This window comes from Balaenoptera physalus (assembly GCF_965194825.1).
Source record: "Balaenoptera physalus genome assembly, chromosome: 6".
Taxonomy (NCBI): domain Eukaryota; kingdom Metazoa; phylum Chordata; class Mammalia; order Artiodactyla; family Balaenopteridae; genus Balaenoptera; species Balaenoptera physalus.
Genome location: NC_138885.1, coordinates 59,859,676 through 59,884,226, shown reverse-complemented (window position 1 = coordinate 59,884,226; position 24,551 = coordinate 59,859,676). Strand labels below are relative to the sequence as shown.

Below are 24,551 nucleotides of genomic sequence, written 5' to 3'. Positions count from 1 at the left end.
CCCTTCATTTTGGCAAAACGCAGAGGAAGGGAAGTGTGTGTGAAGGAAATCTAGACCCTCTGGTTCCCTAAGGACCCAGACCGTGTTCTGGTTACAAGGTGACCCCTACCACCAGGTCAGCGCAGGACTCCCCGGGACAGACGGGCTGAGGCTCGCCTCGCGCCGAGAACCAGCCTCGCCTCCCGCGGAGAGAGGAGCCGCGCAGCGGCCGCGCCCGGCCCGGGACGGCGCCCTTGCCCCGCGCGCGGTCCTCGGTCCTCACCTGGAGCGCTCAGGTAGGGCTTGGGCGGGGCGGGAGGCCGGCGCGCAGGCGCGGGACGGCGGCCTCGCCCCTGCCGACGTCGCAGGCTGGAGCTCACCTGGGAGACTCCGAGAGGAAGCCGAGCCTCGGTTCGGCCTCTCCCTGGCAACGCCGGAGGCCCAGCGGGAAGGCAGGAGGCGGCGGCGGAGGAGGAGCTGGACTAATCGGCAACTGTAGCGACAGACACCGGAGCCGCCGCCGCCACCTGCACCTGGCGCCCGGCCCACGTCCAGCGCCCGCCCGGCCGCCGCTTCCCGCCGCCTTGCCCTGCCCACCCGCCAGGTAACTCGGCGGGCCGGCGCTCGGGTCGGGGCGGGGGACCCGTTGCCCCTGGGCAGCGTCGGAGGTGTGTGTGTGTGTGTGTGTGTCGGGGGGGGGGTGTCGGACAGACGCGGAGGCTCACGTGGCGGAGAGACAGGGAAGGTCCCGGTGGCCGGTTGGAGATGGTCTCGAGAGCGATGTTTCAGTTGCCCCTCGGGAGAAGCCGAAAGGGACTCTCGAGACCGGGGAGGAGGTGGCGCTCCGGGGGTTGCCCTGTCCTGCCTGTCACTCGCAGTGCCCCCTGTCGGTCTCTGTAAGGAGGCTTCAGAAGAGCCGGACCCGGGCCGAAGTCCTGGGGGCCCCGAGCTGGTCCCTGCGAGGGTGGCCGAGGTGGGGGTGGGGGTGGGGGGTGGGGGGTGGGAGGGGCAGGGCCGGGCGCGAGGCTGCGGGCTTCCTCTCGGGCTCACAGGTTGCTGGTCTCCTGCCGCCCCGGTGCGGGGGCCGGAGGGGCGAGCCCGCGGCGAGAAGGGCACGGCTTTGCCAGGCAACTTTCCCAGCCGGACCCCAGACCGTCCTAGGCTGGAAACCGCGGCCGCCCGAGCCGTTCAAATGGTTTCCGAGTGGTTTGGAAGGCGCTCTGCGGTCGGGACGCGGACATCCTTCTCTCTCTCTCGCTCTCTCTTTTTTTTTTCTGGTCTCTGTACTTTTCCGGGTGCGCTCCCTAAGACAGAGCTGCGCCCACTTTCCGGTTTGATCGAGAAGTTATTTTCTTCGTGGCAGGAGGAAATCTAACTGCCACTCACCAACCGCACACCATCTCGTTGAAGGACCTGTTGACTAAACGCCCTGCCTATCGCGGCTTTGGTCTGCCTGTGGCATATGAGTCAAAGGTTCAAAAAAACTTTGTTTCAGAAACCTGCCACGTCTGAACCTGGGTGTGCCAGGCCCAAATTCCTTTCCCTGCCTAATTAGGCTTTTCTGAAGCCTAAGAATTGAGGGTGAAACTGGTGCTTACCTTAGACTTTATTTCCTTTTCTTTCAAAGCCCATCAAAGCACTTCCTTCTCTCTCAAATATTCATCCAAACACCTCACTTCAAATTTATCAAATAACTATTTCTGTTTTTAGAACTCCATGGAGCTACCAATTTTTCTGGTTTTCAGAAAACCTTATTAAGTGAACATAACTTGCTGTAAAAGTTATACCACATAATGAAGACATTTAAATTCAAATTGTATTGTTAAAAAAATCATTTATTTGAGAATTTCTGGTTGTGGGAAAACCTGTTGCTTCTTTTACTGTATATTTTTCTTTGAGTTTGTGTCTAAAATACATGAGGTTAAAGTCATACCCTACAAATAGACTTCTTTAAACTTAACTTTTAATATCTGAAGTCTAGCATACATATTAGTTAAAACATTCTGAAGAGCTTGTACCAAGCATCTTTCTTTTTGCATTGCTTTAACTAACATTTTTACATAGAAATTTTAATAATAAATAGCAATCTCACTGCCTATATTTGTTTAGTACTACCTTTGCTAATTTTTAAAAATATATTTTAAATTGCACACTTAACATAAAATGCCTTAGGAAACACATATAGTTTTTTTTTTTTTAAAGAAATTCACGTTCTTTTATTTATTTATTTATTTATTTATTTATGACTGTGTTGAGTCTTCGTTTCTGTGCGAGGGCTTTCTCCAGTTGCGGCAAGTGGGGACCACTCCTCATCGCGGTGCGCGGGCCTCCCACCATCGCGGCCTCTCCCGTTGCGGAGCACAGGCTCCAGACGCGCAGGCTCAGCAATTGTGGCTCACGGGCCCAGTTGCTCCGTGGCATGTGGGATCTTCCCAGACCAGGGCTCGAACCCGTGTGCCGTGCATTGGCAGGCAGATTCTCAACCACTGCGCCACCAGGGAAGCCCTATAGTTGTTATTTTTAAAGGTGCAATCAAAGTTAAAAAGTCAACCGCAGCACAATAGGACATAATTATTTATGATACCTTTAACCAGTGCTTTCTGTTTTTCTGAAAAGAGCCTCACCTGTCCTCTTAATCTTGTCTCCATACGAAGAGATATATGTGCTAAATACTATTTGAAAATTAGATGTAGGTATTGCTGTCTGAGTGTAGGGTATTAATTTAATCTTCACTGATTATTGGGCCAGATGTTATTAGATTACCCTTAATTTTAGGGACAAATGTAACATATTTGCATTAGCTAGAGTAACAGGGTGTCTCAGTTAAACTATCTGTAAAATAGGAAAAATAATACTTCCCTAGATTAAGATAATGAGGACTTAAATCAGGAATCTCTTCTAGCCCTAGCATTCTTAGGATCCCCTTCTCACTTTGGATATCTAGTCAACCCATCCAGTTTGCGATAAACTGAAGCTGAGAGAGATATTCTAACTTCAGTTCACCCAGCAACTTAGTGGTAGACATGGCATTATTATTTGAGTGGCTTGACTCATGACTCATGTTATCTGTACTTTTCACCACCTACATTCTCATTTATCATAAGATGTTTACCTTGTTGTCTTTCATATAGTTTGTAAGGCCTTTGTAATTACAGAATAGTCAATTGTTCTTTGTCCAGCTCTGATTTACCTTAATTTCTACTTGTCCAGATGATGCCTGACTCCAGGGAGACTGAGTGAGGCCATCATTCTTCACCTGTCACCATGGATCACATGTGTATAGAAGATGCCATGTGGACTGAGATTTTTAATCCTTTCTTGGTATTTCAGAGCCACAGTTAATTTTTTTGAGTCAACTCGGACAACATAATTTAGTCTTCTGATCTTTTATTATATTGGCCTAAAATATATTTTATGAGGCAGCAACCCAGGGTCATCCTTCCATTTGCAACACTCTAGATTTTTGGTTGGCAAGCACACTTCCTTAACATCAGTGTTTTTTAAACTTTTTTTTTTTTTGGACTGCAATCCTCAGAAATGCATTCTATTCCTCAACACAATACACTCAAGTATGTGTGTATATAAATGAAACGAGGTTTACAAAACAATACTTAATCCTACAGCATGGATGTTCTCTATTATTTACTTTTAAAAAACGTTGGTCTTAAAACACTACATTGAATTTCATCGATTTTCTGGCCACAATGGGCTGGAACCTGCAATAAAAATAGCGGTATCCTATTGAATTTACATTTTTTTTAAGGCTGATTTTTCTGCCAGTTTACTGTGTCTTACACACACACACACCCATGCATTCACAGGATAGAAAATCAAACTGTACTTTTTAAAATATACTATAATCCTTATTAAACATTTATTGGAGGGCTTGAGTCTCTAGGATCTGGTGCTAGACTAAAACTCTCAAACATTAAGAACTGTGTGAAATCTTATTGTACATTATTGTATCTTAAATGGGTTCTCAGCATATTATAGTATGTTTGGGGATAGGAAAAACTGAAAAGGTTTTTCTGAAGGGATTTTGAAGTTACCAGGTATAATCTTGATAATACCAAATATTATCAAGTGAAAGTTTGAGAGAGAAAAAGAATTCTGTCCAGCTCTATTATAAGTTCTAAATTTTATGGCTGAGTTATAATGCTGGGTGGAGTCTGAAAAAAATCATTAAACAGGCAAGTTTATTACTTGGTTTGTAGTCTGTTAATATATATTTTTCTTTCACTACGAAACAAATATGAGACATATTGTGGGAATCATACCACTCACCCCCCAAAAAAGATTGAGAAATTAAGACATTAGATCCCTAGGACCTGTAGGGATGTAGGCTTGGAAGCTCTGATTGGATGATTAAGCCTTCCATAGAAGCTTTTAATTTTAACATGCCTTCAGATTCCTGGTAAAAGGAATTTTTCTCCAAAAGAAAATATTGATGTATTTAATATTTTGGAAATGATCAATGCCCAAATCATCTTCAGACATATTCAATTTTCTGGTCCATAAAGTGTAAAAATACATTTGGTATGCCAGATCTTTTATGATTATAAAATCTGATTGAGAAGGAAGTATTTTCAATCACCTATCTAATTATGCATCTAGTTAGTATCAGAATAATTAGTTTTATATGATTTGGGTAATCTTAACACAATTAATATACTGCCAATAGCAACAATGAATTCAAATCAATGCCAGGAAAGGCAAAAGACCAAAGTGCATTAACTTATGGCAAAGCAGAGACAAGTAGGACTCTGAATTCTAGGTCATTAATGACTACTGGAAATTAGATGAAGTCTCCTTCAGTCATTCTCTGGGTTGGGCTCGTATTTTTTGGCACTAAATAGAGATTATTTTCCCAGCTACACTTTTTTCCCTATAATTGTTTCAAACTGCCCAAACTAGTTTGCTCATCTCATCTATCCCATTGCCTGCTGGACATCTTTAAGATGTCATAATTACCTGAGATTTTACATGTGTAAACCAGAAACTTTATCCCATCAAAACAGCAACAACAACAACAAAAAACAATGTTTTACTTCCTGTATTTTATTTATGAGTATTACTACATTTACCATTTCTTATCCACAATTCCAAAACCAAAAAATCTCTGATAGCAAAAATTTTTTTGGTTAACTCATTTTTCAGCAAAACTTGAATGCATTTGCTGTAAAACCTGAGAGAACTGTCAAGAAGCTATTTATCATCTACTCTGCTTGGAGGATGTGTCTTGCTGCAGAAATAGTTCTGTGTTTGATTACATGGTACCGTCCCAGGCCCTGCTGGGGGGTACACTGTTATATTGGGTGTGTAAACCATATCTCCTTTCTAACATCCAAAATATTCTGAATTTTGAAACACATTAGGCTCCTGGGATGTTGGAGAATGGGTAATGGATCTGTACTACCATCCAGGTGTCATGCCAGAAATCCAGAGGTCATTTTTTACTCTTTTCTTTTATTTTTTTTTAAATAATTTATTTATTTATTTATTTTTGGCTGCATTGGGTCTTCGTTGCTGCACGCGGGCTTTGTCTAGTTGTGGCAATCGGGCTTCTCATTGCAGTGGCTCCTCTTGTTGCGGAGCTCAGGCTCTAGGCGCATGGGCTTCAGTAGTTGTGGCATGCAGGCTCAGTAGTTGTGGCACACGGGCTTAGTTGCTCTGTGGCACGTGGGATCTTCCCAGACCAGGGCTCGAACCCGTGTCCCCTGCATTGGCAGGCGGATTCTTAACCACTGCGCCACCAGGGAAGCCCTACTCTTTTCTTAACTTCCACAACTATCAGATCACTGGGTCTGCTCAAGGTTTTCTACCTATTTTCACAAATTCCTCTCCTACTTCTACTGCCTTAGTTCAGGGTTTCATCAACTTTTGACTTTGGTACCACAGTCACCTGCTACCTGATATCTCAGTGGATAGTGTTAAGCTTAAATCCATCCTCAGCAGAACCCCTGAGGTGATGGATCTCTTTAAAAATGTAAACCTGAACTTCTCTCTCCTCTGCTTCAAGTCATGTAGTGACTTTTCATAGCTCACAGGATAGAGAACCTATGGCCCTTAAAATGGTCCCACAGTATATGGACCCTTGTTTAACTGCGGATTTATACTCCGTAAACCAAAATTTTTTATTCCAGCAACAGATTTCATTGTTTTTTTCTATTGTTGTTGTTGTTACTCTCCACCGCTGAGAGCTCCTTTCCTCTTATCTTTATAATTTTTTCCGGTTCTTAACAGTCAACTGAGGTCTCACCTCATTGAGGACACTGCACAACCCAACCAACGTTCCTCCACATACACCTGAGCTGGGTGAGGTATCCTTTTATCATGTGACTTACATATGTGATATAATACAGTCTGCTTTTTCACCTGTGTACACACACACAACTTGTAGATTATTTGCGGAGCATGTAAAATTTCTCTTTCCTCTAAGACTATTGTAGAGTAAAAATATTAGAGTAAAAGTGGCACAGGAAGGGGAGAGGCATTGGGCAGCAGCATATTTGCCTTTTTTATGGGCAGCAACTGCAGAAACTGGGAAGTAGGAGACTTGTTTCACGGTACTTAATTAATTAGGCTATTTAATTTACGTTGCTGTTATTTCCATCTCATTCCTTTGTGATGTTATTTTTGTGCCTCTGTTCCAAGATCTGGGTTTTACCATTTAGAAGTGAAAAGTTAACTTTGTGATTGAAATGTCTTACAGCTTTTGTTTGCAAATATTCTACAATTGAGTACATTAGTATTGGTGAGAAGTTTAGGAGGTCAGCTTTTACCTGAAGAATATAATTTAATTAGACGAGACCAAAAAAAAAAAAAAAGGCAAAAGATTCCTTCCTAGGAGTCTCCCTTCTCCAAGTTCTGTCAGTTTTACCTCTTAATTAATATTTCTCAAATCCATTTACTTTTCTCTATTCCTAGCACTATCATCATCTTTTGCCTGGACTTTGGCAAGGTCCTCCCTGTTGCCTATCTGAACTTCTTTCTAATTGATTCTTCACACTGCACCCAGAGGGATCTTCTCAAAATATTTGGTCTTGCTACCCCCTGCTTAACAGGATAAGTCAAACTCCTTAACGTGGCCTAAAGGCCTGGCATGATTTAGTTCCTGCCCAGAGCACACCTCTCGTATCATCACTCTCTGTTCTAGTTCTATTAGCCTTTTTTTTTATTGCCAAGTTCCTCCTGCCTCTAGGTCTCTGTAAGCGTCATTCTCCCTGCCTGGAACTCTCTTCCCTCCCGTTTTGGCCAATCTAACTAAAATTTATCTTCAGATTCCAATTTAAGCTCTTACTATGACTGGAATTTTTCATGGGTCTTCTCCCCCTTCCAACTATGGATTAAAGTGAAGATTGTAGCCTAAAGAAATAAAGTCCTACTTAGTACCTGGGAGTATTAACTTAAAAAAAAAAAAAGTTTCCTCACAAAAGGAGCAGACTTTAATATGTGGCTCATATGTTTAAAAAATATTTTAGTTATTAACACCTTTATATTTTTATCAAGTAACAGTAGTTAATATTTATTGTCTTAAGAAGTATTAGTCCTTAGTTACTGTTTTACTACTGAGCAGTTATGTGCCAGGCATATTTTAAGCAACTTACATGAATTAATCATTTAATTTTCAAAGCTGCTCTATGAGGTGCATATTATTTTTCCCCTACTTTAGAGGTAGGAAAATTGAAAGAGTAAGTAATTTGCCTCTATCTACAAGGCTAGTGAAATGTCAGAGCCAAGATTCAAATCTAAGCAGTCTTATTCCAAATCCTGTACTTCCCCCTGACTTACATGTAAATAAAATTAAGTAAGGCTATTAAACATTTTACAACAGCAACAGAAATCCACTCAGCCCTCATCTCCCCCAGTCCTGCTACATAAAGACAACCACTTTCACCTCTTTTAGATGTTTCTTTCCATATTTACCTTTTGAAATAATCTGCTTATACTGCTATTTCTTAATGTATCAATATTTGACATTACCTACTGACTGTCCATTATGGTAGATAAGTATTAAGCTTTTTCACACACATACCCCTTGCCCTCCCTTTCTTGACTTCCCAATAGATGTCGCAATATAATTCTCACATTTTGTTTGCATTTTAGTATGTATTTATTATTGTGTAAATCTTGTTCACTGCTGAGCCAAGCACGTGTATTATGAACATGGTTCCTTACTTGTAGAATTTTTTAAAATCTTGGAGTTAATAATAAACTCACTTAAGAAAAAAGAATGTGCTTAGTTTTTCCATATATGAATTTCTATTTCTATATAATCCAACCCTTTCTCAGTAAGATTTTTCCACATAATCAGACCTATCAGATTTATGGGTCCCTTCCTGGAGCTCTCTGTCTTCTTGTTTCTATTTGGACTATTGCTTTCTAGTCCTGTTCCACAGCAATTGTTTGGGATTTTTCTTTGCTGACATTTCTGACGGAGTTCGTATTTCTTAGATACGTTGACTTCTGGTGTTTATTTACTCCCTAATGTGTATGGAACACCCCCACCCCCACCGCCCCCAGTAACCCTTTTCCTTTCGCTGTTGCCCTCTGATACACCGTTTTCCTCTCTGGAGGCAGCCAATTTTTTTTTTTAACAAAAACAATATGTATATATTTTCTCTGTTTTTGAAATGCAAATAAAGCTTGCTTTTTAAAATTTAATTATTATGGAATTAACACCATATCAGCATATAAAGTTGCTTCTTTGTTTTTAACTTGGCATACTATTCCATCATAGGACTCTATCATAATTTATTTATCTAGTTCCCTTTTGGTAGATTTGTAAGCTGTTTCAACCTTTTGATGTTAACAAAAAGTGCTTTAATGTGCAAGCTTACACGTTGTCATTTCACTTGAGTACTAGCATATCAGTGGGATAAATTTCTAGAAATTATTCTCATACCTGATTGATACCTTGACGGAGACTGGAGTAGTGTGAGACCTTGCATGTTTGATAATTCTGCGTCAAATGGGATAAGAGTAAAGGGTAAAAGAACACCTGGTAGTAAGTGGGCCCTTCTGGAGGACAATTAATAGTGCAGAGAGGGTTTCTAATGCAAATTGTTGTCTTTGAGCTTTTGACCATGACCTTTGTTTTTTCAATAATGACCCATCTTTTTGAACTTTGTCATCACCTCCTTTAGTGTTCATGGCTTCTTGCTCCATTATTTTAGCTCCAGGTCTACCTCTGCAGATAATCCAGAGTAGAGAGCATGTCATTAGCTGGTCTTTTTCAACAAGTCAAGAACCCATATTTAACACACTTTATAATTTAACAGCATTCCCAGCCTCCACATTGATTTATTTGTTGAGTTCAGCTAACTCTACCTTCCGAATCCTATCCCAAGCCTCCACACCCCTTCTACTCGTCTCTCACCTGGATTGCTCTTAATAGTTTCCTAATCGCCTCTAGCCTCCTCTCTGGTCTTCCCACCCCCCTCCCCCCAGGAAAAAAAATCCATATTCAGGACAGCTTCAAGAACAATCATTCTAAATTTCAGTTCTGATTAGGTCATCACCCTGCTTAAAATCCATTAAGGCCTCTCCCCTTTGCCTAAAGAATTAAGTACAAATCCCACAGAATTAGGTACCCCTCCCTTCCCTGTGTGGAGCTTGGCATTCAGCATGTGTCTCATAGGCCTCAGTGTGTGGTAATTGTCTAGGTATGGTCCTGATGAAAATTATCCTACTTGAGGCTGGCTGTTGAAAGAAAAATTAAAGTTTAGCCTGACATTGGTTTATTTCCAACTGAAACATATATTAAAAGGGTCTTTTCATACTTTAACCATGAGGAGTGGGTAATGCAGAAATTTCAGATGGTAACTGGATCAGTGGCGGGATATTGTGTGCTTCAAATTAGGCGCATGTCTACCCTAATCTTAAAGGCAGACATTGCTTTTGTGCATAAATAAAAAAAATAATGTTATGGATTTGTGGAGAATATATTTTGTTCTTTTACATCTGGGGATGTGGCAGCTAATGGAGAAGGGATAAGTAAGGGAAATATATAAATGTTGAGATGGGAGTCTTTTTGAATTTCTAGACTGGGAGATTGGCAACTACAGCCCTTGGGCCAAATTCAGTCTACCACCTGTTTTCGTAAACAAAATTTTATTAGAACCAGCTATGCCTTTTCATTTATGTATTGTCTATAGCTGCTTTTGCACCACAAAAATAGAGTTGAGCAGTTGCAATAGAGACCATATGGCCCACAGAGCAAAAAATATTTACTATTTGGCTCTTTACAGAAAGTTTGCTGACACTTTCTAGAGGGGAATGCAAGTTGAGAGGTGGAGAATGAGCATTTACTCAGTGAGCTCTGCATAAACCTATAGAAAGGTGAATGCAAAGTGATAGCAATTTGAGCAAGCAATCTTACTCCCCTGCTCCCCTATCCCTTAATGCTATGAGGCCTCAAAAGGAGAATAAGTGGGCAGACATTGACTACTACTAGTGAGTTTTGGGACTCCTTCAAAAAAGGAATGTTTGACAATATTTATTGTATGCAACTTGCACACCCATCTTCCAACTATATTCCATGACAAGGCCCAGTACACACTTCCTTCATTAAAGTATTGAGAAAAAACAATGAGGGAGCCCCTGCATTGGTGAAAAAATTCTGTAGCTGCTCTCCTTGGTAGCCCATTGAGATTGGCTCCCTGATTTCAGTGGAGATGGTGGGATCCCATAGTAGCAGAAACCAAGTGGCAGCACTCAACTAACACAGATGAAGTAGGTTACCTGTACAATAATGGAAAGCAGGGACATAGGTGTAATCAGAAGGCATTGGCCCACAGATGGTTCTGTGGGTAAAGTCTAAGGTAAATTCATCAGCAGACTTCTCGTGGCAGGTAATGAATGAAATAGATGGCAGTCTCCAGTGTCACTTTGTGTATATAACAGGAAAAAGTCTAGGTCTGGTAGCAAAAATGTTGACTTTAGTTGCCACAGTTGAGAGTCATGACCTTTCATCCAGTTTCCAAACCCAAGTCAGTTCACAGATCCAGAGCCATTTGATTGAAGTGGAGGCCTGTTCCCCTTGAGGAAGAACACTGCATCACTGCCTCAAGCATACACCATAAACCCTCCTTTAAGCCTTCCCCAAAGGGACCTGTAGCCATTTGTTAGATTGCACTTTGGGGAAAAGGAAATAATCAGACCTGTCATACTTTATTCCTGAGGACCCAAAATATCCTTGTGGTCCACCAGTCAAAATGGGGACTTAGAGTGGCCAAGGAATAGATGGAGTCTTAGCTCAAGCCTGACTCACAGTGTGCCCAGGTGGTCAGAAGATCCACTCTGTGCTTATTTCCCCAGTTCCTTAAAGTATAATTGGAATAGACATACAAGATAACTGGCAGAATCCCTATATTTGCTCTCTAAATCATGGATCTAGGACCATTGTGGAAGGAGAGCTAAGTGGAAGACCTTAGAACTTCTCCCTTCTAAGACAGTAGATCAGAAGTAATGCCATATCCTGGAGGGAATTGATGAGATTAATGCCACCATCAAAGATTTGAAGTAAGACTTGTGATGTTTGTCATGTCTCCATTTACCTCACTTATTTGGCCTGTGTAGAAGTTGGATGGATCTTAGAGAATGACTGGACTATCATAAACCTAATCATTGGCTGATTCCAAATACTATACAGCTGACCTTTGAACAATGTGGGGATTAGGGGCACCAACCCTCCGAGCAGTTGAAAATCTGAATATAATTTATAGTCGGCCCTCCAACTATGTAGTTTCTCTGTATTGGCAGTTCTGCATCTGCAGATTCAACCAAGCTCACATCACGTAATACTGTAGTATTTACTATTGAAAAAATACACGTGTAAGTGGACTCATGTAGTTCAAAGCCATGTTGTCCAAGGATCAACTGTAGTTGCTGACCCAGATACAATGTCTTTACTTGATCAAATCAACACAGCCCCTGGCTTTTGGTGTGAGGCTATTGACTTCATAAATTTACCAGGACTACCAAAAGCAATTTGCCTTTTTTAAAAATTAATTATTATTGGAGTATAGTTGCTTTACAATGTTGTGTTAGTTTCTGCTGTACAACAAAAAGTGAATCAGTTACACGTATACATATATCCCCTCTTTAAAAGCAATTTGCTTTTATTTAGCAGGGCCAGCCATATATTGTCACAGTTTTGCCTCAGGGTTAGTTAGTTAGTTAGTTAGTTAGTTCTTCTGTTCTAGAAATCTTAATCATCCCAACATTCCACAAAACATCACACTGGTCTACTACTGATGATATCATGTTGATTGTCTCCAATGAGCAGAAAGTAGCAAGTACTTTAGATGTCTTAGTAAAGCATATGAGAACCAAAGGGTAATAATCCAGCCCCACAAAAATTCAAGAGCACTTCAGTAACATTTCTGGATATTCAGGGGTCCCTATGCTCAAAAAGCCCTTTTGGATTTTGGAGGTGACGTATACCACATTTGAACATGCCCCTTCAACCTATCTACAGAGTAAGCCATAGGGCTGCTAGTTTTGAATGATGATCAGAGCAAGAGAAGGCTGTGCAGCAAGTCCAGGACACAGTACCTGCTGTGCTACCAATTTGGCTTTAAGATATAGCAGATTCAATGATTCTCTAAGTGTCTGTAGCAAATAGTGAGGCTGCACAGAGCCTCTGGCATAACCAATAGCAGAATCACAAGGCAGATCTCTGAGATATTGAAGAAAATCTCTGACTTCTTCAGCTAACTATTCACCCTTTGACAAACTGCTTTTGGCTTGCTACCAGGTAGATCCTGAATACATGACCATGGGGTGTCAGTTTATCATGTGGACCAGGCTTCTCATCATTAACTGGGTGTTGTCTGACCTACCTGGCCACAAGGTTGGCCATGCCCAGCAGCAGTCTGCCAACAAGTGGACATGGTATTGTTGGGGAGGGGGAAATATCCCCCTCTACTCCTCTTGAGTTCTGTGGCTGGACTAATAATAAAACTGACACGAGAGAGATTAACAGGGATAAAAGAAACACATTTTAATTCGTGTGCCTGGAGTTCTCATAGCAAATGGGACCTAAGAAGTGGCCAGAGCAGGCAGCTTTTATACTTTTTAGACAAACAATAAATTTGTGAGGAATTGACAGGACAAAGAAACTTAGGCTTTGGGTGCTTAGTTAGTGAAGAATCTAAACAGAGTTTGGGCTTGGAGTAGTAAAAGAAGTAACAGAGTGTTTCTTTTTTTTTTTAAATACAGGCTTCTTGGCCCCAATTTCCCTGTCTCTGGCGATAAAGGTGTCCTTCTACCTCCAGATGCAGGGAGTGCGCTGTTCACATGAGAGATTTATTTCCTGCTTTCTGGGAGACAGGAAGGTCAAAGTGTCCTTCTTGCATCGGATGTATGCCATTGAGGCATATTTTGGGGGAGGCCTGCCCTGGGCCCCAGTAGTATGTAAGAGACAGAGCTTGGGCAGCTCTGGAAAGTACAAGTAAGTCGTACGAGCAAATGACTCAGACTCCTTTGATAGCAACTCCTGTTGTATTGCCTCTTTTCCTCCAACCCATGCCTTTGGCCTCTTGAGGATTTCCTTAGTCTCGTTGATAGAAGAAGAAAAACCTCAAGCCTGGTTTACAGAGGAGTCTACAGGTTATGCTGGTACCATTCAAGAGTGGACAGCTGCAACACTGTAGCCCTACTCATGAGCAATCGTGAAGGACAGTGAAGGAAAATTCTACCAGTCAGCAGAATTTTGAATAGTAGATATGATTTGTATACAATATCTGGAATGAGAGAGGGCCAGAAGTAAAGATATATAATGGGCCATGGGAAGTTCCTAATGGTTTGACTGTATGGTCAGGGACTTGGGAGGAACAGGGTTGGAAGATTGGTGACAAGGAATTTTGAGGAAGAGGTATGAGGATGGACCCTTCAAAAAGAGTAGACCCTGAAGAAATTCATGTCCCATCTTAATGCCTACCATAAGACATCTACTGCTCTTAATAATCAAGTGGGCAAAATTACACACTCTGTGGATGTCAGTCAGCCTTTCTCCCGGCCACTCCAATACTTATTCAGGGAGCCCACGAATAGTGGCCATGGTGGCAGAAATGGAGGCTATGTGTGCATGGGTTAAGCAACGTGGACTTCTTCTTTCTAAAGTTGACCTTGCTAGCACTACTGCTGAGTTCCTCCTAGTCAATGAGAAGCCAACATTGAGTGCCTACAGGCACCAGCCAGCCACTGGGTGGCAGGTTGATTATATATGACATTTTCCATCATTGAGGGAGCAGATTTTTCCTCATTAAAATAGACAAATATTCTAGATATGGATTTGCCTTTTCTGCCAACGTCAACAGCACGGAATGCCTGAGGACAGGGTAAATTCAGAATGCGTAGTGGAAGAAGGAAGACATAGATATCAGTTATGGCCTTGTGGCCAATTAGATAATTGAGGATTGTAGTAGCTTTGCACATTTTTCCTTTGCTTTTTATATGTATGTGTTTATTTGTATATGCTACTAATTTTATTCTTTTCTTCCCATTTTCTTTCTTTTTTTTTTGGCTGCACTGGGTCTTTGTTGCTGCACGCAGGCTTTCTCTAGTTGTGGCAAGCAGGGGCTACTCTTCGTTGCGGTGCACAGGCTTCTCATTGAGGTGGCTTCTCTTGTTGCGAGCACGTGCTCTAGGCGCGCAGGCTTCAGTAGTTGCAGTTCGCAGGCTCTAGGGCGCGGACTCAGAAGTTGTGGCGCACGGGCTTAGTTGCCCCGCGACATGTGGGGTCTTCCTGGACCAGGGCTCAAACCCATGTCCCCTGCATTGGCAGGCGGATTCTTAACCACTGGACCACCAGGGAAGTCCCCCCATTTTCTTTTTAAAAAAATATTACATAGAAGTTGTTAGAGGTTACAGTTTAGTCTTTAGGTGACAGAATATTAGGTGGGACTGTGACAGAATTTGAGAAGTAATTCACATAGTCACAACAATGCATACAATGGCTGTTGGTGCTCTGTGTCTCCTCATTTTGAGGTCTCCCCTTCACTGGTGAGAAGGATGCTTGCGTCTTGTTAGGTGGAATATAAATTCATTCATAGGTGTAGATGTGGCAGGAGATAGTAAATAACAATTACTTTGTTATTGTCCAGGAGTTCAGATGTGTGGCAGAGAGGCTGAGTCATCAAAAGGGCAGACTGTGCTGCTTATCAATTTATTTTCTCTCAGCTCCAAAGTCATTCTGTTTGCCTGCTTGTAATGATGGAGCTGGGCCCTGTAAGTATTTCTCCTGAGCCTTTTCAGTAGAGGACACTGGAGGGACACTGAAGGTAGAAGGAGCTTCTCTTCCTGGTTTCAGGGTGGCTCACTAGCCAGGTTCTTGCTGGACATACTTTTCCTCTACTGCCCCACATGGTTTTCTCCAGTGCTAGGTAACTGCATGGCACAGCTTTCTCTGGAGTTGGCACCTTCTTGCCCCCTGCACTTTCTCCAGAGGTTGACTTGTGTACTGGCTGGAGCCACAGACATCATGGACCTATTCCCAGCCGAGGTCACCGCTCCCCATACTCTTTCTTTAGCCCTACTCATGTACGCACTGGGAGCCCCACAGCACTGGGTGTCTAGGGAGCCCGCTGCCCAGCTTTTGTCTCAGGTACCAGCCTGGAGCTACACTGGCCCAAGATGCACATGAAAGTGTACTAGACTCCTACAGAGGACAGCTTTTCAACTCCATCAGCAGCCAGCAGTTTTCCTCAGCACCTAGCAAGTTCCAGGGTTTGACACCTCTCTCTGAATGGCTTCTTCCAGGATCCAGAGGGAGTATCACCAGTGAGGCATCTCTGTGACTCTTCCACCATCAGGGAGCCAGTGCTCTGCCATCTCCATTAAGATCTCTGGATCTCAGCCCTCAAGAGGGGATGGTTCTTCCTTGGGTCTTCATCTCAGCCTTAGGGGTGGCGGTTGCCCCTTACGTCTACCACTCCTGTGTTCTTTAGCATTCCTGTTAACTCTTACTAGCCAATGCCCTGTTACTCCAGTCCTCTCTTAATAGCAGATAAAACTTTCCTTGTTCAAATCACTATGTAGTTTCTTGGGGATGGCTAATCCCAAAGCCATCAACTATGTTTCAAGGTAAATAGTTAGACGGACAGATCTTTCAAAATGCAGTGCTTCTGCCTGGGGGAAAAATCAGTTAAGTGGACAATCTGTGGAACCCCTGGAATCACTCCAGTAGAGGAAAAATTCCTCTACCCTCTAGTATGCTGTAAATAATATAGTATATCTTTTATGTGTTATGTGAAATTCATTCATAGGTGCAGATGTGGCAGGCGATAGTATGTGAGCCTCCCTCCCCACCTACCCTGTTACCCCCATGGGTAAGTGTAGCTCTGTAATTACTTGTTTGTTCCAAACTGTAAAGATAGATTGGCTGGTCCACAAATCAAGATCCTGTCTACAGCCTTTCACCTAAGATAAAGTTAATGGAGATATTTATCTGACCAGGTGTGGCCGAGAAGTTGGATGTCAGACCATGCCCTTTTCCTTATTAACCTGTGCCTTACAGTTGCTGGAAGTCAAATCTGTCACTAGGCTTTTTGTCTCATAACCTGAAGATACCTAGGTTCAGAAGTCGTCCTACTTTATGACAAAAGTCATCCTACTTTATGACAATTTCATGCATTTAGTTGGCTGCTGGTGGCATTTTCCAGCCACCCAGAGCAGCTTTACTTGATCTTTAGCTGGGATCTTTGAGGTATGTCCGCTGCATGTGGCTTTCTCAATGCGGTTTGCCTTGCATCAGTGTCTGTCACTTGTCATACATCCGGAAGTTACTTCCTCTCAGAATTGTTGGCGAGGATGTGAACGTGGACTAAAACATAATCAAAACTAACAAACCACAGTAGCAAATCACCATGAAATTTGGTCCCACCAATAAATACAAACAGAAATGACTTCCTACCACTGCTCCATTCCCTAACATTTTCACCAGCAGATGAGGGGCACTTAAAATTTCTGCCCAAGCACTTAAGGGTTTATTATCAGGGCAAGTTTTGTTTTGTTTTGTCTTTAAGTTCAGTTAGAAAATCCAGATGATAATACATAGGAAAGACCCAATGAGTATTAATTCACAGTAGTGTACTTTTGTTATTCTACAATCTACACTGTGATTTGAGGGTGTAATTTTGTAATTTCTTGCTTTGTGTAGTTATTCTTAACTCTTTACAGCATGCTTTAACTCAAGTTGTAAACAAGTCTCACATAACAATTAGGCTTTGTGCCAATTAAATTCAACTGGAACCAGACCTTAAATCCCTGGAGTTGTAAAGGTTTATTGTCACAAACACAGAAACAAGAAATGGAGAGAACCACTGTCTGCTTATTTTAGTAAATGTTACTCTCATGTGCAGTTATTAAGTTCTACGTTTCACTGCTTTAGAAGATTTTTTTAGGTGGAATTTAAAAATTAAACTAACAACTAATCTTGCAGTGTGTGCTTTTTCACGTGAAGGGACAATCATGACTATAATGATGGACGATGGATCTTATCTTGATGTTTTCCCACCTGAATCTTCATTTAAACAATATCCCCAGATGATTTATTGCCACATCATAGTTTAAGAAGCCATGGTCCAGATACCTGGAAGCACAGTTTTGTAGTTATATTATTTTAATTTATGAGATTTTGTTTTTTTTCTGTTCAGATGGAAGCATATTTTTACTCCTGAGAACAATTCACTGATTTTACCCCAGTCTCACAGACTGTTAGAATTGTGCATATTGTTTTAACCTTTCAAAGTATCATTTTGTGGATATCTTTATTTATTATTAATGCCTTTCTGTAATGTCTACATATATACTAAGATATAGATTAATATTTTTTAAGACCAGAAGTTCTCTGAATTTTAATTTTTTTCTAACATTAGACATTTATAGGGATTTGGAATTTAGAAAATCTCCGAATTTTAATTTTTTTTTCTAGTTTTAAACAACTATTTCATGGTATTCCCTTCTCTTCTTCTGCGAATGTGATCTTTTATAATTAGCAATTGACCATTTTGGATAGGTGTGTTTAAAGATTTTAGAAAGAGTACAAGAGGGACAAACCCTTTGTCTGCTAATCATTTCTAATGTGCAAATACAACATTTCTAATGTGCAAATATCCTGAGCTTGCTGTTGTGCTGAGTTTTTTCTTTTAATTCTCAAACTTAATAATCCAATTAGAAGTTGGTTTTGGAGAGATTTGCTTTGTTTCGCTGGCTTTTTTTTTCTTCTTTTTAACATCTTTATTGGAGTATAATTGCTTTACAATGGTGTGTTAGTTACTGCTTTATAACAAAGTGAATCAGCTATACATATACATATATCCCCATATCTCTTCCCCCTTGCGTCTCCCTCCCTCCAACCCTCCCTATCCCACCCCTCTAGGTGGTCACAAAGCACCGAGTTGATCTCCCTGTGCTATGTGGCTGCTTCCCACTAGCTATCGGTTTTGCATTTGGTAGTGTATATATGTCCATGCCACTCTCTCACTTTGTCCCAGCTTACCCTTCCCCCTCCCCGTGTCCTCAAGTCCATTCTCTAGTAGGTCTGTGTCTTTATTCCCATCCTGCCCCTAGGTTCTTCATGTCCATTTTTTTTTTAGATTCATATATATGTGTTAGCATATGGTATTTGTTTTTCTCTTTCTGCTGTTTTTATATTGGTCTTCAAGTTTGGCAAGTAGTGTGGTCTAGGAACATGGTATTATTCCCAGGAATAGAAATAAAGAATCCTAGTTAATTAATTAGGATTATCTCATTAATTAATTAATTCGGATTATGTCTTTTATTGTTCAGAGTCTCAGTTTTTCCATGTTTATGATGGGAATAAAATATTTTAAAAATGATTTTAAAACATCATAATTTGGAATATAACCTCAATGCCTCATTTATATCAGCAGTTAATCCCTTAGACTTTTCAGGAATCCTTGGGTCATTCTTGCTTTGGATTTTTTATCTTATCCCTCCATGTCAAAATAACTTGCTCAATTTACATCAAGAGTTTATTTTGAAAACCTGTCTTTGGAGTATTAGAAATTAATAATGTGGTTGCCTTTGGTTAGATGCAGTCCTTTTCTTTTTTTTTTTTAATTTTTAATTTTTTTTTTTATACGGCAGTTTCTTATTAGTCATCCATTTTATACACATCAGTATATACATGTCAATCCCAATCGCCCAATTCATCACACCCCCACCCCCACCCCCCACCACTTTCCCTCCTTGGTGTCCATGCGTTTGTTCTCTACATCTGTGTCTCAATTTCTGCCCTGCAAACCGGTTCATCTGTAGCACCTTTGTAGGTTTCACATACATGCGTTAATATACGATATTTGTTTTTCTCTTTCTGACTTACTTCACTCTGTATGACAGTCTCTAGATCCAGATGCAGTCCTTTTCTTATCAGGTGCTAATTTTGCCCAAAGTCCTGTTACCTGAACCAGTGATGCTTAACCCTTGCCACCCTTTAGAATTATATGGAGAGTTGAAAATAACAACAAAAGCAGGGCCTAAGCCCCATCCCTAGAACAACAAAAATAATTATATACTTTAAATGTGTACAACTTGTGCATCATGTACACTTCAGTGAAGCTATAAAAAAAGTTTTAAAAAGTCTCTTTTTAATAATACATAGTGATCCAAACAGCTGGAGTTCCTTCCTCTCAATAAAAGCCACGATTGTCAAAAATAAATGAATAAATAAATAATAAAAATAAATAAAATCGAATTCTGTAGAGATGGGGCCTAAGGCACTGCAGTTTTAAAGAGCTTTCTGTTCATGTGTATCCAGAGTTGAAGACCACTGATGGAGATGCTTAATGTTGAGTGTAATTTATCATTAATGGAAGGCTGATATTGTACATTAGCAGCAAAGAAAAGCCATACACAGTCCCTGGGGGATCTATGTTGGAATTTTCAACTGATCAGCAATCAATAAAAGAAAATTATTCCCTTAGAAATAATCTGAAAAAAGCAAAGCATCATGTTTCTACTTTAGTAGACTCTACCACTAAGCAGTCTCAGTTTTTAACCTGCCATTGTCAAAATCTACAGTCTCATCCTCCTCGATCTTTATTTCCAAAAACATGCTCTGAAAATAGTTGTTTTTTTTTTAACTCATTTGTCCAGAAAACCTCACTTGAGGTGATGTGAGGCTATCTGTAGTTTTTTTCTCCTAGGTTTTCCCCTTACTTCCTTACATTTATAGCATCGATTCTTGACTCCTTTATAAAGACCTTACTTCAGACAACTTCAGTGAAAATCTCAAGATTTTACATCAGACCTGAGTTGGAATACAGTTGGGGAAATGCTGGTCTTCCACTTAAACTGAATGACCTTGGCCAAGCCACTCAATCTATTTGGCTCTCAATGTTTGTCAGTAAAATGGGAATAACATAAACTTTGCAAGATTGTTGGAAAGACTAAAAGAGAACTTATGTAGTAAGTGTTAAAGTATCAGGGACCTAATCAACATTTAACAAAAGTTAACTATTTCTGTTATTTCTGATAGTAAATGAAATCTTGGTCTTCTTTTATCCCTTTTCTAGTCAACAAACATTTATTGGGTACCCATTACGTCACCAACATTGTGGTAAGTGCCAAAAAAAACAACCATGAGTAAGGGAGATACTATTCATGTCCTTTATGAGCTTGTCTTGACTCTCTCATTAGAGATATCTTATACTAAAACCTAACTGAGGGCTTCCCTGGTGGCGCAGTGGTTGAGAGTCTGCCTGCCAATGCAGGGGACACGGGTTCGAGCCCTGGTCTGGGAAGATCCCACATGCCGCGGAGCAACTAGGCCCGTGAGCCACAACTACTGAGCCTGCGCATCTGGAGCCTGTGCTCTGCAACAAGAGAGGCCACGATAGTTAGAGGCCCACACACCGCGATGAATAGTGGCCCCCGCTTGCCGCAACTAGAGAAAGCCGTCGCACAGAAACGAAGACCAAACACAGCCAAAAACAATAAATAAATAAATAAATAAATAAAAGACTTAAAAAAAAAAAAAAAAACCTGAGTGACTCCCTTAAATAGATAAACATGCACACAGTATAGGATTATTACCCTATTGATGAACTCCTCTAGTTTATAATGCATCCTTAAAAAAGAACTCTCTTCCACTGGCCTCATTAATTCAATCCTTCTTTCCAATTCCCCATCCTACCCACAGATATGATTTCTGGCATAAAATGTTTTGGAAAACCCATCACTACTGTAGAAGGATCTCATTCTGGGGCTTCCTTGGTGGCGCAGTGGTTAAGAATCTGCCTGCCAATGCAGGGAACATGGGTTCGATCCCTGGTCCAGGAAGATCCCACAAGCCGTGGAGCAACTAAGCCCATGAGCCACAACTACTGAGCCTGCGCTCTAGACCCCACGAGCCACAACTACTGAAGCCCGCATGCCCTAGAGCATGTGCTCCGCAACAAAGAGAAGCCACCGCAATGAGAAGCCCACACACCGCAACGAAGAGTAACCCCAACTTGCTGCAACTAGAGAAAGCCCTCGCGCAGCAATGAAGACCCAATGCAGCCAATAAATAAATAAATTAATTAATTATTTTTTTAAAAGAGAAAGATCTCGTTCTGTCATCTCCTTCTACTCTATACTTTCCTGGGACTCTTTCCTGTTCTATGTTGTGTTAAAACATTCTGAGGAGACCAGCTCATTCCTTCTCAAATTCCTAATCTAGCTTATCCTGGCTACTGAGGAAATTTAGTATCACTAAATAGCACTGGAGAAGGGGATTTTTGATGGTTGTCTCAGAGACAGAAAGGAGGATGAACAAAGGTTAATTTATATCTATTTATCTGTTGTCAAGCATGAATATTTTATGCCAGAAATCATATTTGTGGGTAGGATGGGGAATTAGAAAGAAGGGTGGAACTAATGAGGCCATTAGAAGAGAGAAAGGTGATCAGGTTGTATTTCATAGGTTGGGAAACCATTATCCTATGAAAACTCAACATTTTGGCCATCCTTAGCTCCCTGGAACCTCTTAGATCATTGTTGCCCCGTTAGTCTGAAAGTGTCCTGAATCCTAAGCCCTAGGATCTTGGGGGCATGACTACAACTAGCCTATTGGATTCTCTGCCAAAGTTCATTTCTGGTTTGCACTAAAGCCCATTGGACCAGGTCTCCTGAAGTTTACTTTTAAAGATCAACCACTGTCAAACAATTAACATCTCTCAAGGGTAAGATGTAGATTGTATCCACTTGACATGGATACATTATCTGACAATCTATTCTCCCTTGATTCTCCTTTGTTTTGTTTTCTCATTCCTTTTGCTCTTTCTTTCCAGTTTCTCTTTTTTCCTCCCCTAACCCTTAATTGTAGCTGTTTCTCTGGCCTTCTTTACTTTATATACTGTAGGTGAACTCTTTTGTACCCCAAGACTGTCAAAGTTCATCTTTAGCACAGAGCTTTTCCCTAATTTTCAGTCCTATGTATGTTTTTGCTCATGGGAACTCACCTTGGAAACCGTACCAGCACCTTAAATTTGTCATGACCAAAACTGAACATCCCATCCCAAATCTTTCTTCCTATATTCCCTGCCTTTGTCAATGTCCTCACTCTACCCATCCACCTCCCATTCTTCTCTTTCTCTCACCAAGTCCTATTCGATCTCATTTCTTGGACTCTCTTGAGTCAGCCCTCTCCATCCTTCCTGCTCCCCTCAACTCTTTGGTATACATTACCTTTACTGGGGCCGAGGAACCTGTGATTTTTCTAAAACATAAATATGATTACAATCCTTCCTTAAAATCATTCAGTACGTTCCATTCTATTCACTCAGGACAAAATTGGTAGATTCCAAATTCACTGTGTGAGCTGGTCTTTAACTGACCTTCCAGCCTCACCTCCTGCCCTTTCCTGCCTGTGCCCTCCACTTCTGCTGTACCCAAGGATTGACCACATCTTTTCTTGCAGTATGCCTTTGCATCTACCATTCCCTCTCTCTCCTCTCTCTTGTCCACCAGCCTAAAAATTGCTTAGCTGTCAAGATTCTGCTCAATGGTGTCATTGCTGGGAAATTTTCCCTAACATTTCTCCGTATCTTCCATGTGCTTTCATAGTCTCCATCATATCACGCTGCTTTGTGGTTGCCTGTTGAAGTGCCATCGTTCATACTGGCCTCTGCTCCTTGAAGCTTACCTTTAAGGTACCTTCATAGCCATAGCCTAGCACAACATTTGACACGTAGGAAATGATATAACCACAATTGTGTGGTCCGAAACTCCTTACATTATATCTTAAAATGATGTTAAAATCTTAAGAGGTCACTTTAATCCTTACATGAGGCTCTTGAAGCAACAAAAGCTCAGAAATATTGAAATCTCATTTTTATGGGCAAAACATCATAAATGAGGTCTGTGTTGGAACCAAAGTGTCCAGTCTGTACTGAAAACATATAGAGCAGTCCAATTAGAAATAGTATGTAGAACTAAGTTTTCAAGTTCTGCCTATTTTGTTTATTCAGCTTCAAATTTTTTGCTAAAGACCAGAGAATCCATCTCAGAACTTGGTTTTCTTATTTTAAATTTAGTGATAACTTTGGAAAAGAAGTTAAATAAAGTGTTAATTTTTACTCCTCTAAAGGACATTTTCCTTAAAATGTGTTTAGGGTTAGGGAGCAAAGGCATTTTCCTTGCCCTTTTGTCTCTGCTAATTACTTGACTGACTATAATGGTGCATGGTATGTAATCATGTACTGAACCCTTCACATTACGTTTTTTTAGGCATCATGAAGAAAGTCCGTCTTCACTGTGATTCAGGCAGTAGTGAATGTCCTCTTTTACTTTTTGTTTCTTTTGCTCCTGATGGCCCATACTAGGGTTTGGTAAACATGCTGCTCTGTTCTTAGGATCAACTGCAAGCAGCATTTTGTCACACCAGATACTGCTTTTATAACTTAATGATCTCTATTGCCTCTTTAGAGACAATTCCAAGTGATGCTCACTGCCACTTTTTTTTCTATTTCTTATTTTTTTTTTGTATTTGTGTGAGCTATTGAAAATAGCTGTTATATAATAACACATTATCTTAATTTTCCAGTCTTTATTGGTTCTGTTAAACTCAACAAGTGCTATCAGGTGAGCAAATTTGGGAGAATGCCAGTTTACTTGGTGATGAAGCTGCTTTATCATCTTAATTGATTTAGTTGAAGTTCATAGGTTGATGGTGAACTTCTTAAAAGCCACAGTTTTAGATGTATGCCTGACAGTACCTGTCAGTGTACCTTTGCTTTCTTATGGATTACCCCTTTCTTTACAATCAGCTTAATGAAGTTCTATAGCCCCTTGGTTATTGAGCTAAGATTTTTTTTAAAAACTCAAAATATGTTTATAAAACTCATTTATGCATATTACATGGCAGATATTAGGCAGAGTTAACAATGTATTTTTTACTGGAGAGAAGTCTCTAATATTTTATAACCCCAATAGATTATATAGTTAATGATAGCAACTGTGTTCTTCCAAAAGTGTAATTTTCTTGAGGGCAAGATATCTTTGTATTGTTATTAACCATAAGAGTACATTGTTTATAGCTTATGTTCAGTTGTTGGCTGAGT

At 40.8% G+C, this 24,551-nt stretch overlaps 1 protein-coding gene across 6 annotated transcripts in view; it reads left to right on the top strand.

The window, feature by feature from the left end:
* The first annotated feature begins 349 nt into the window (after positions 1-349).
* GALNT3 (polypeptide N-acetylgalactosaminyltransferase 3) overlaps positions 350-24,551 on the top strand; it is a 58,665-nt gene continuing 34,463 nt past the window's right edge. The window contains exon 1 of one of the 6 annotated variants that reach the window (XM_082465023.1): positions 350-583. The gene's annotated coding sequence lies outside the window, so the exon portion shown is untranslated. Of the gene's footprint in view, positions 648-6,220; positions 6,295-8,565; positions 16,314-24,551 lie in introns of those variants that run through there. The other 5 variants (XM_082465024.1, XM_082465019.1, XM_082465021.1 and 2 more) reach the window with 5 other exon arrangements.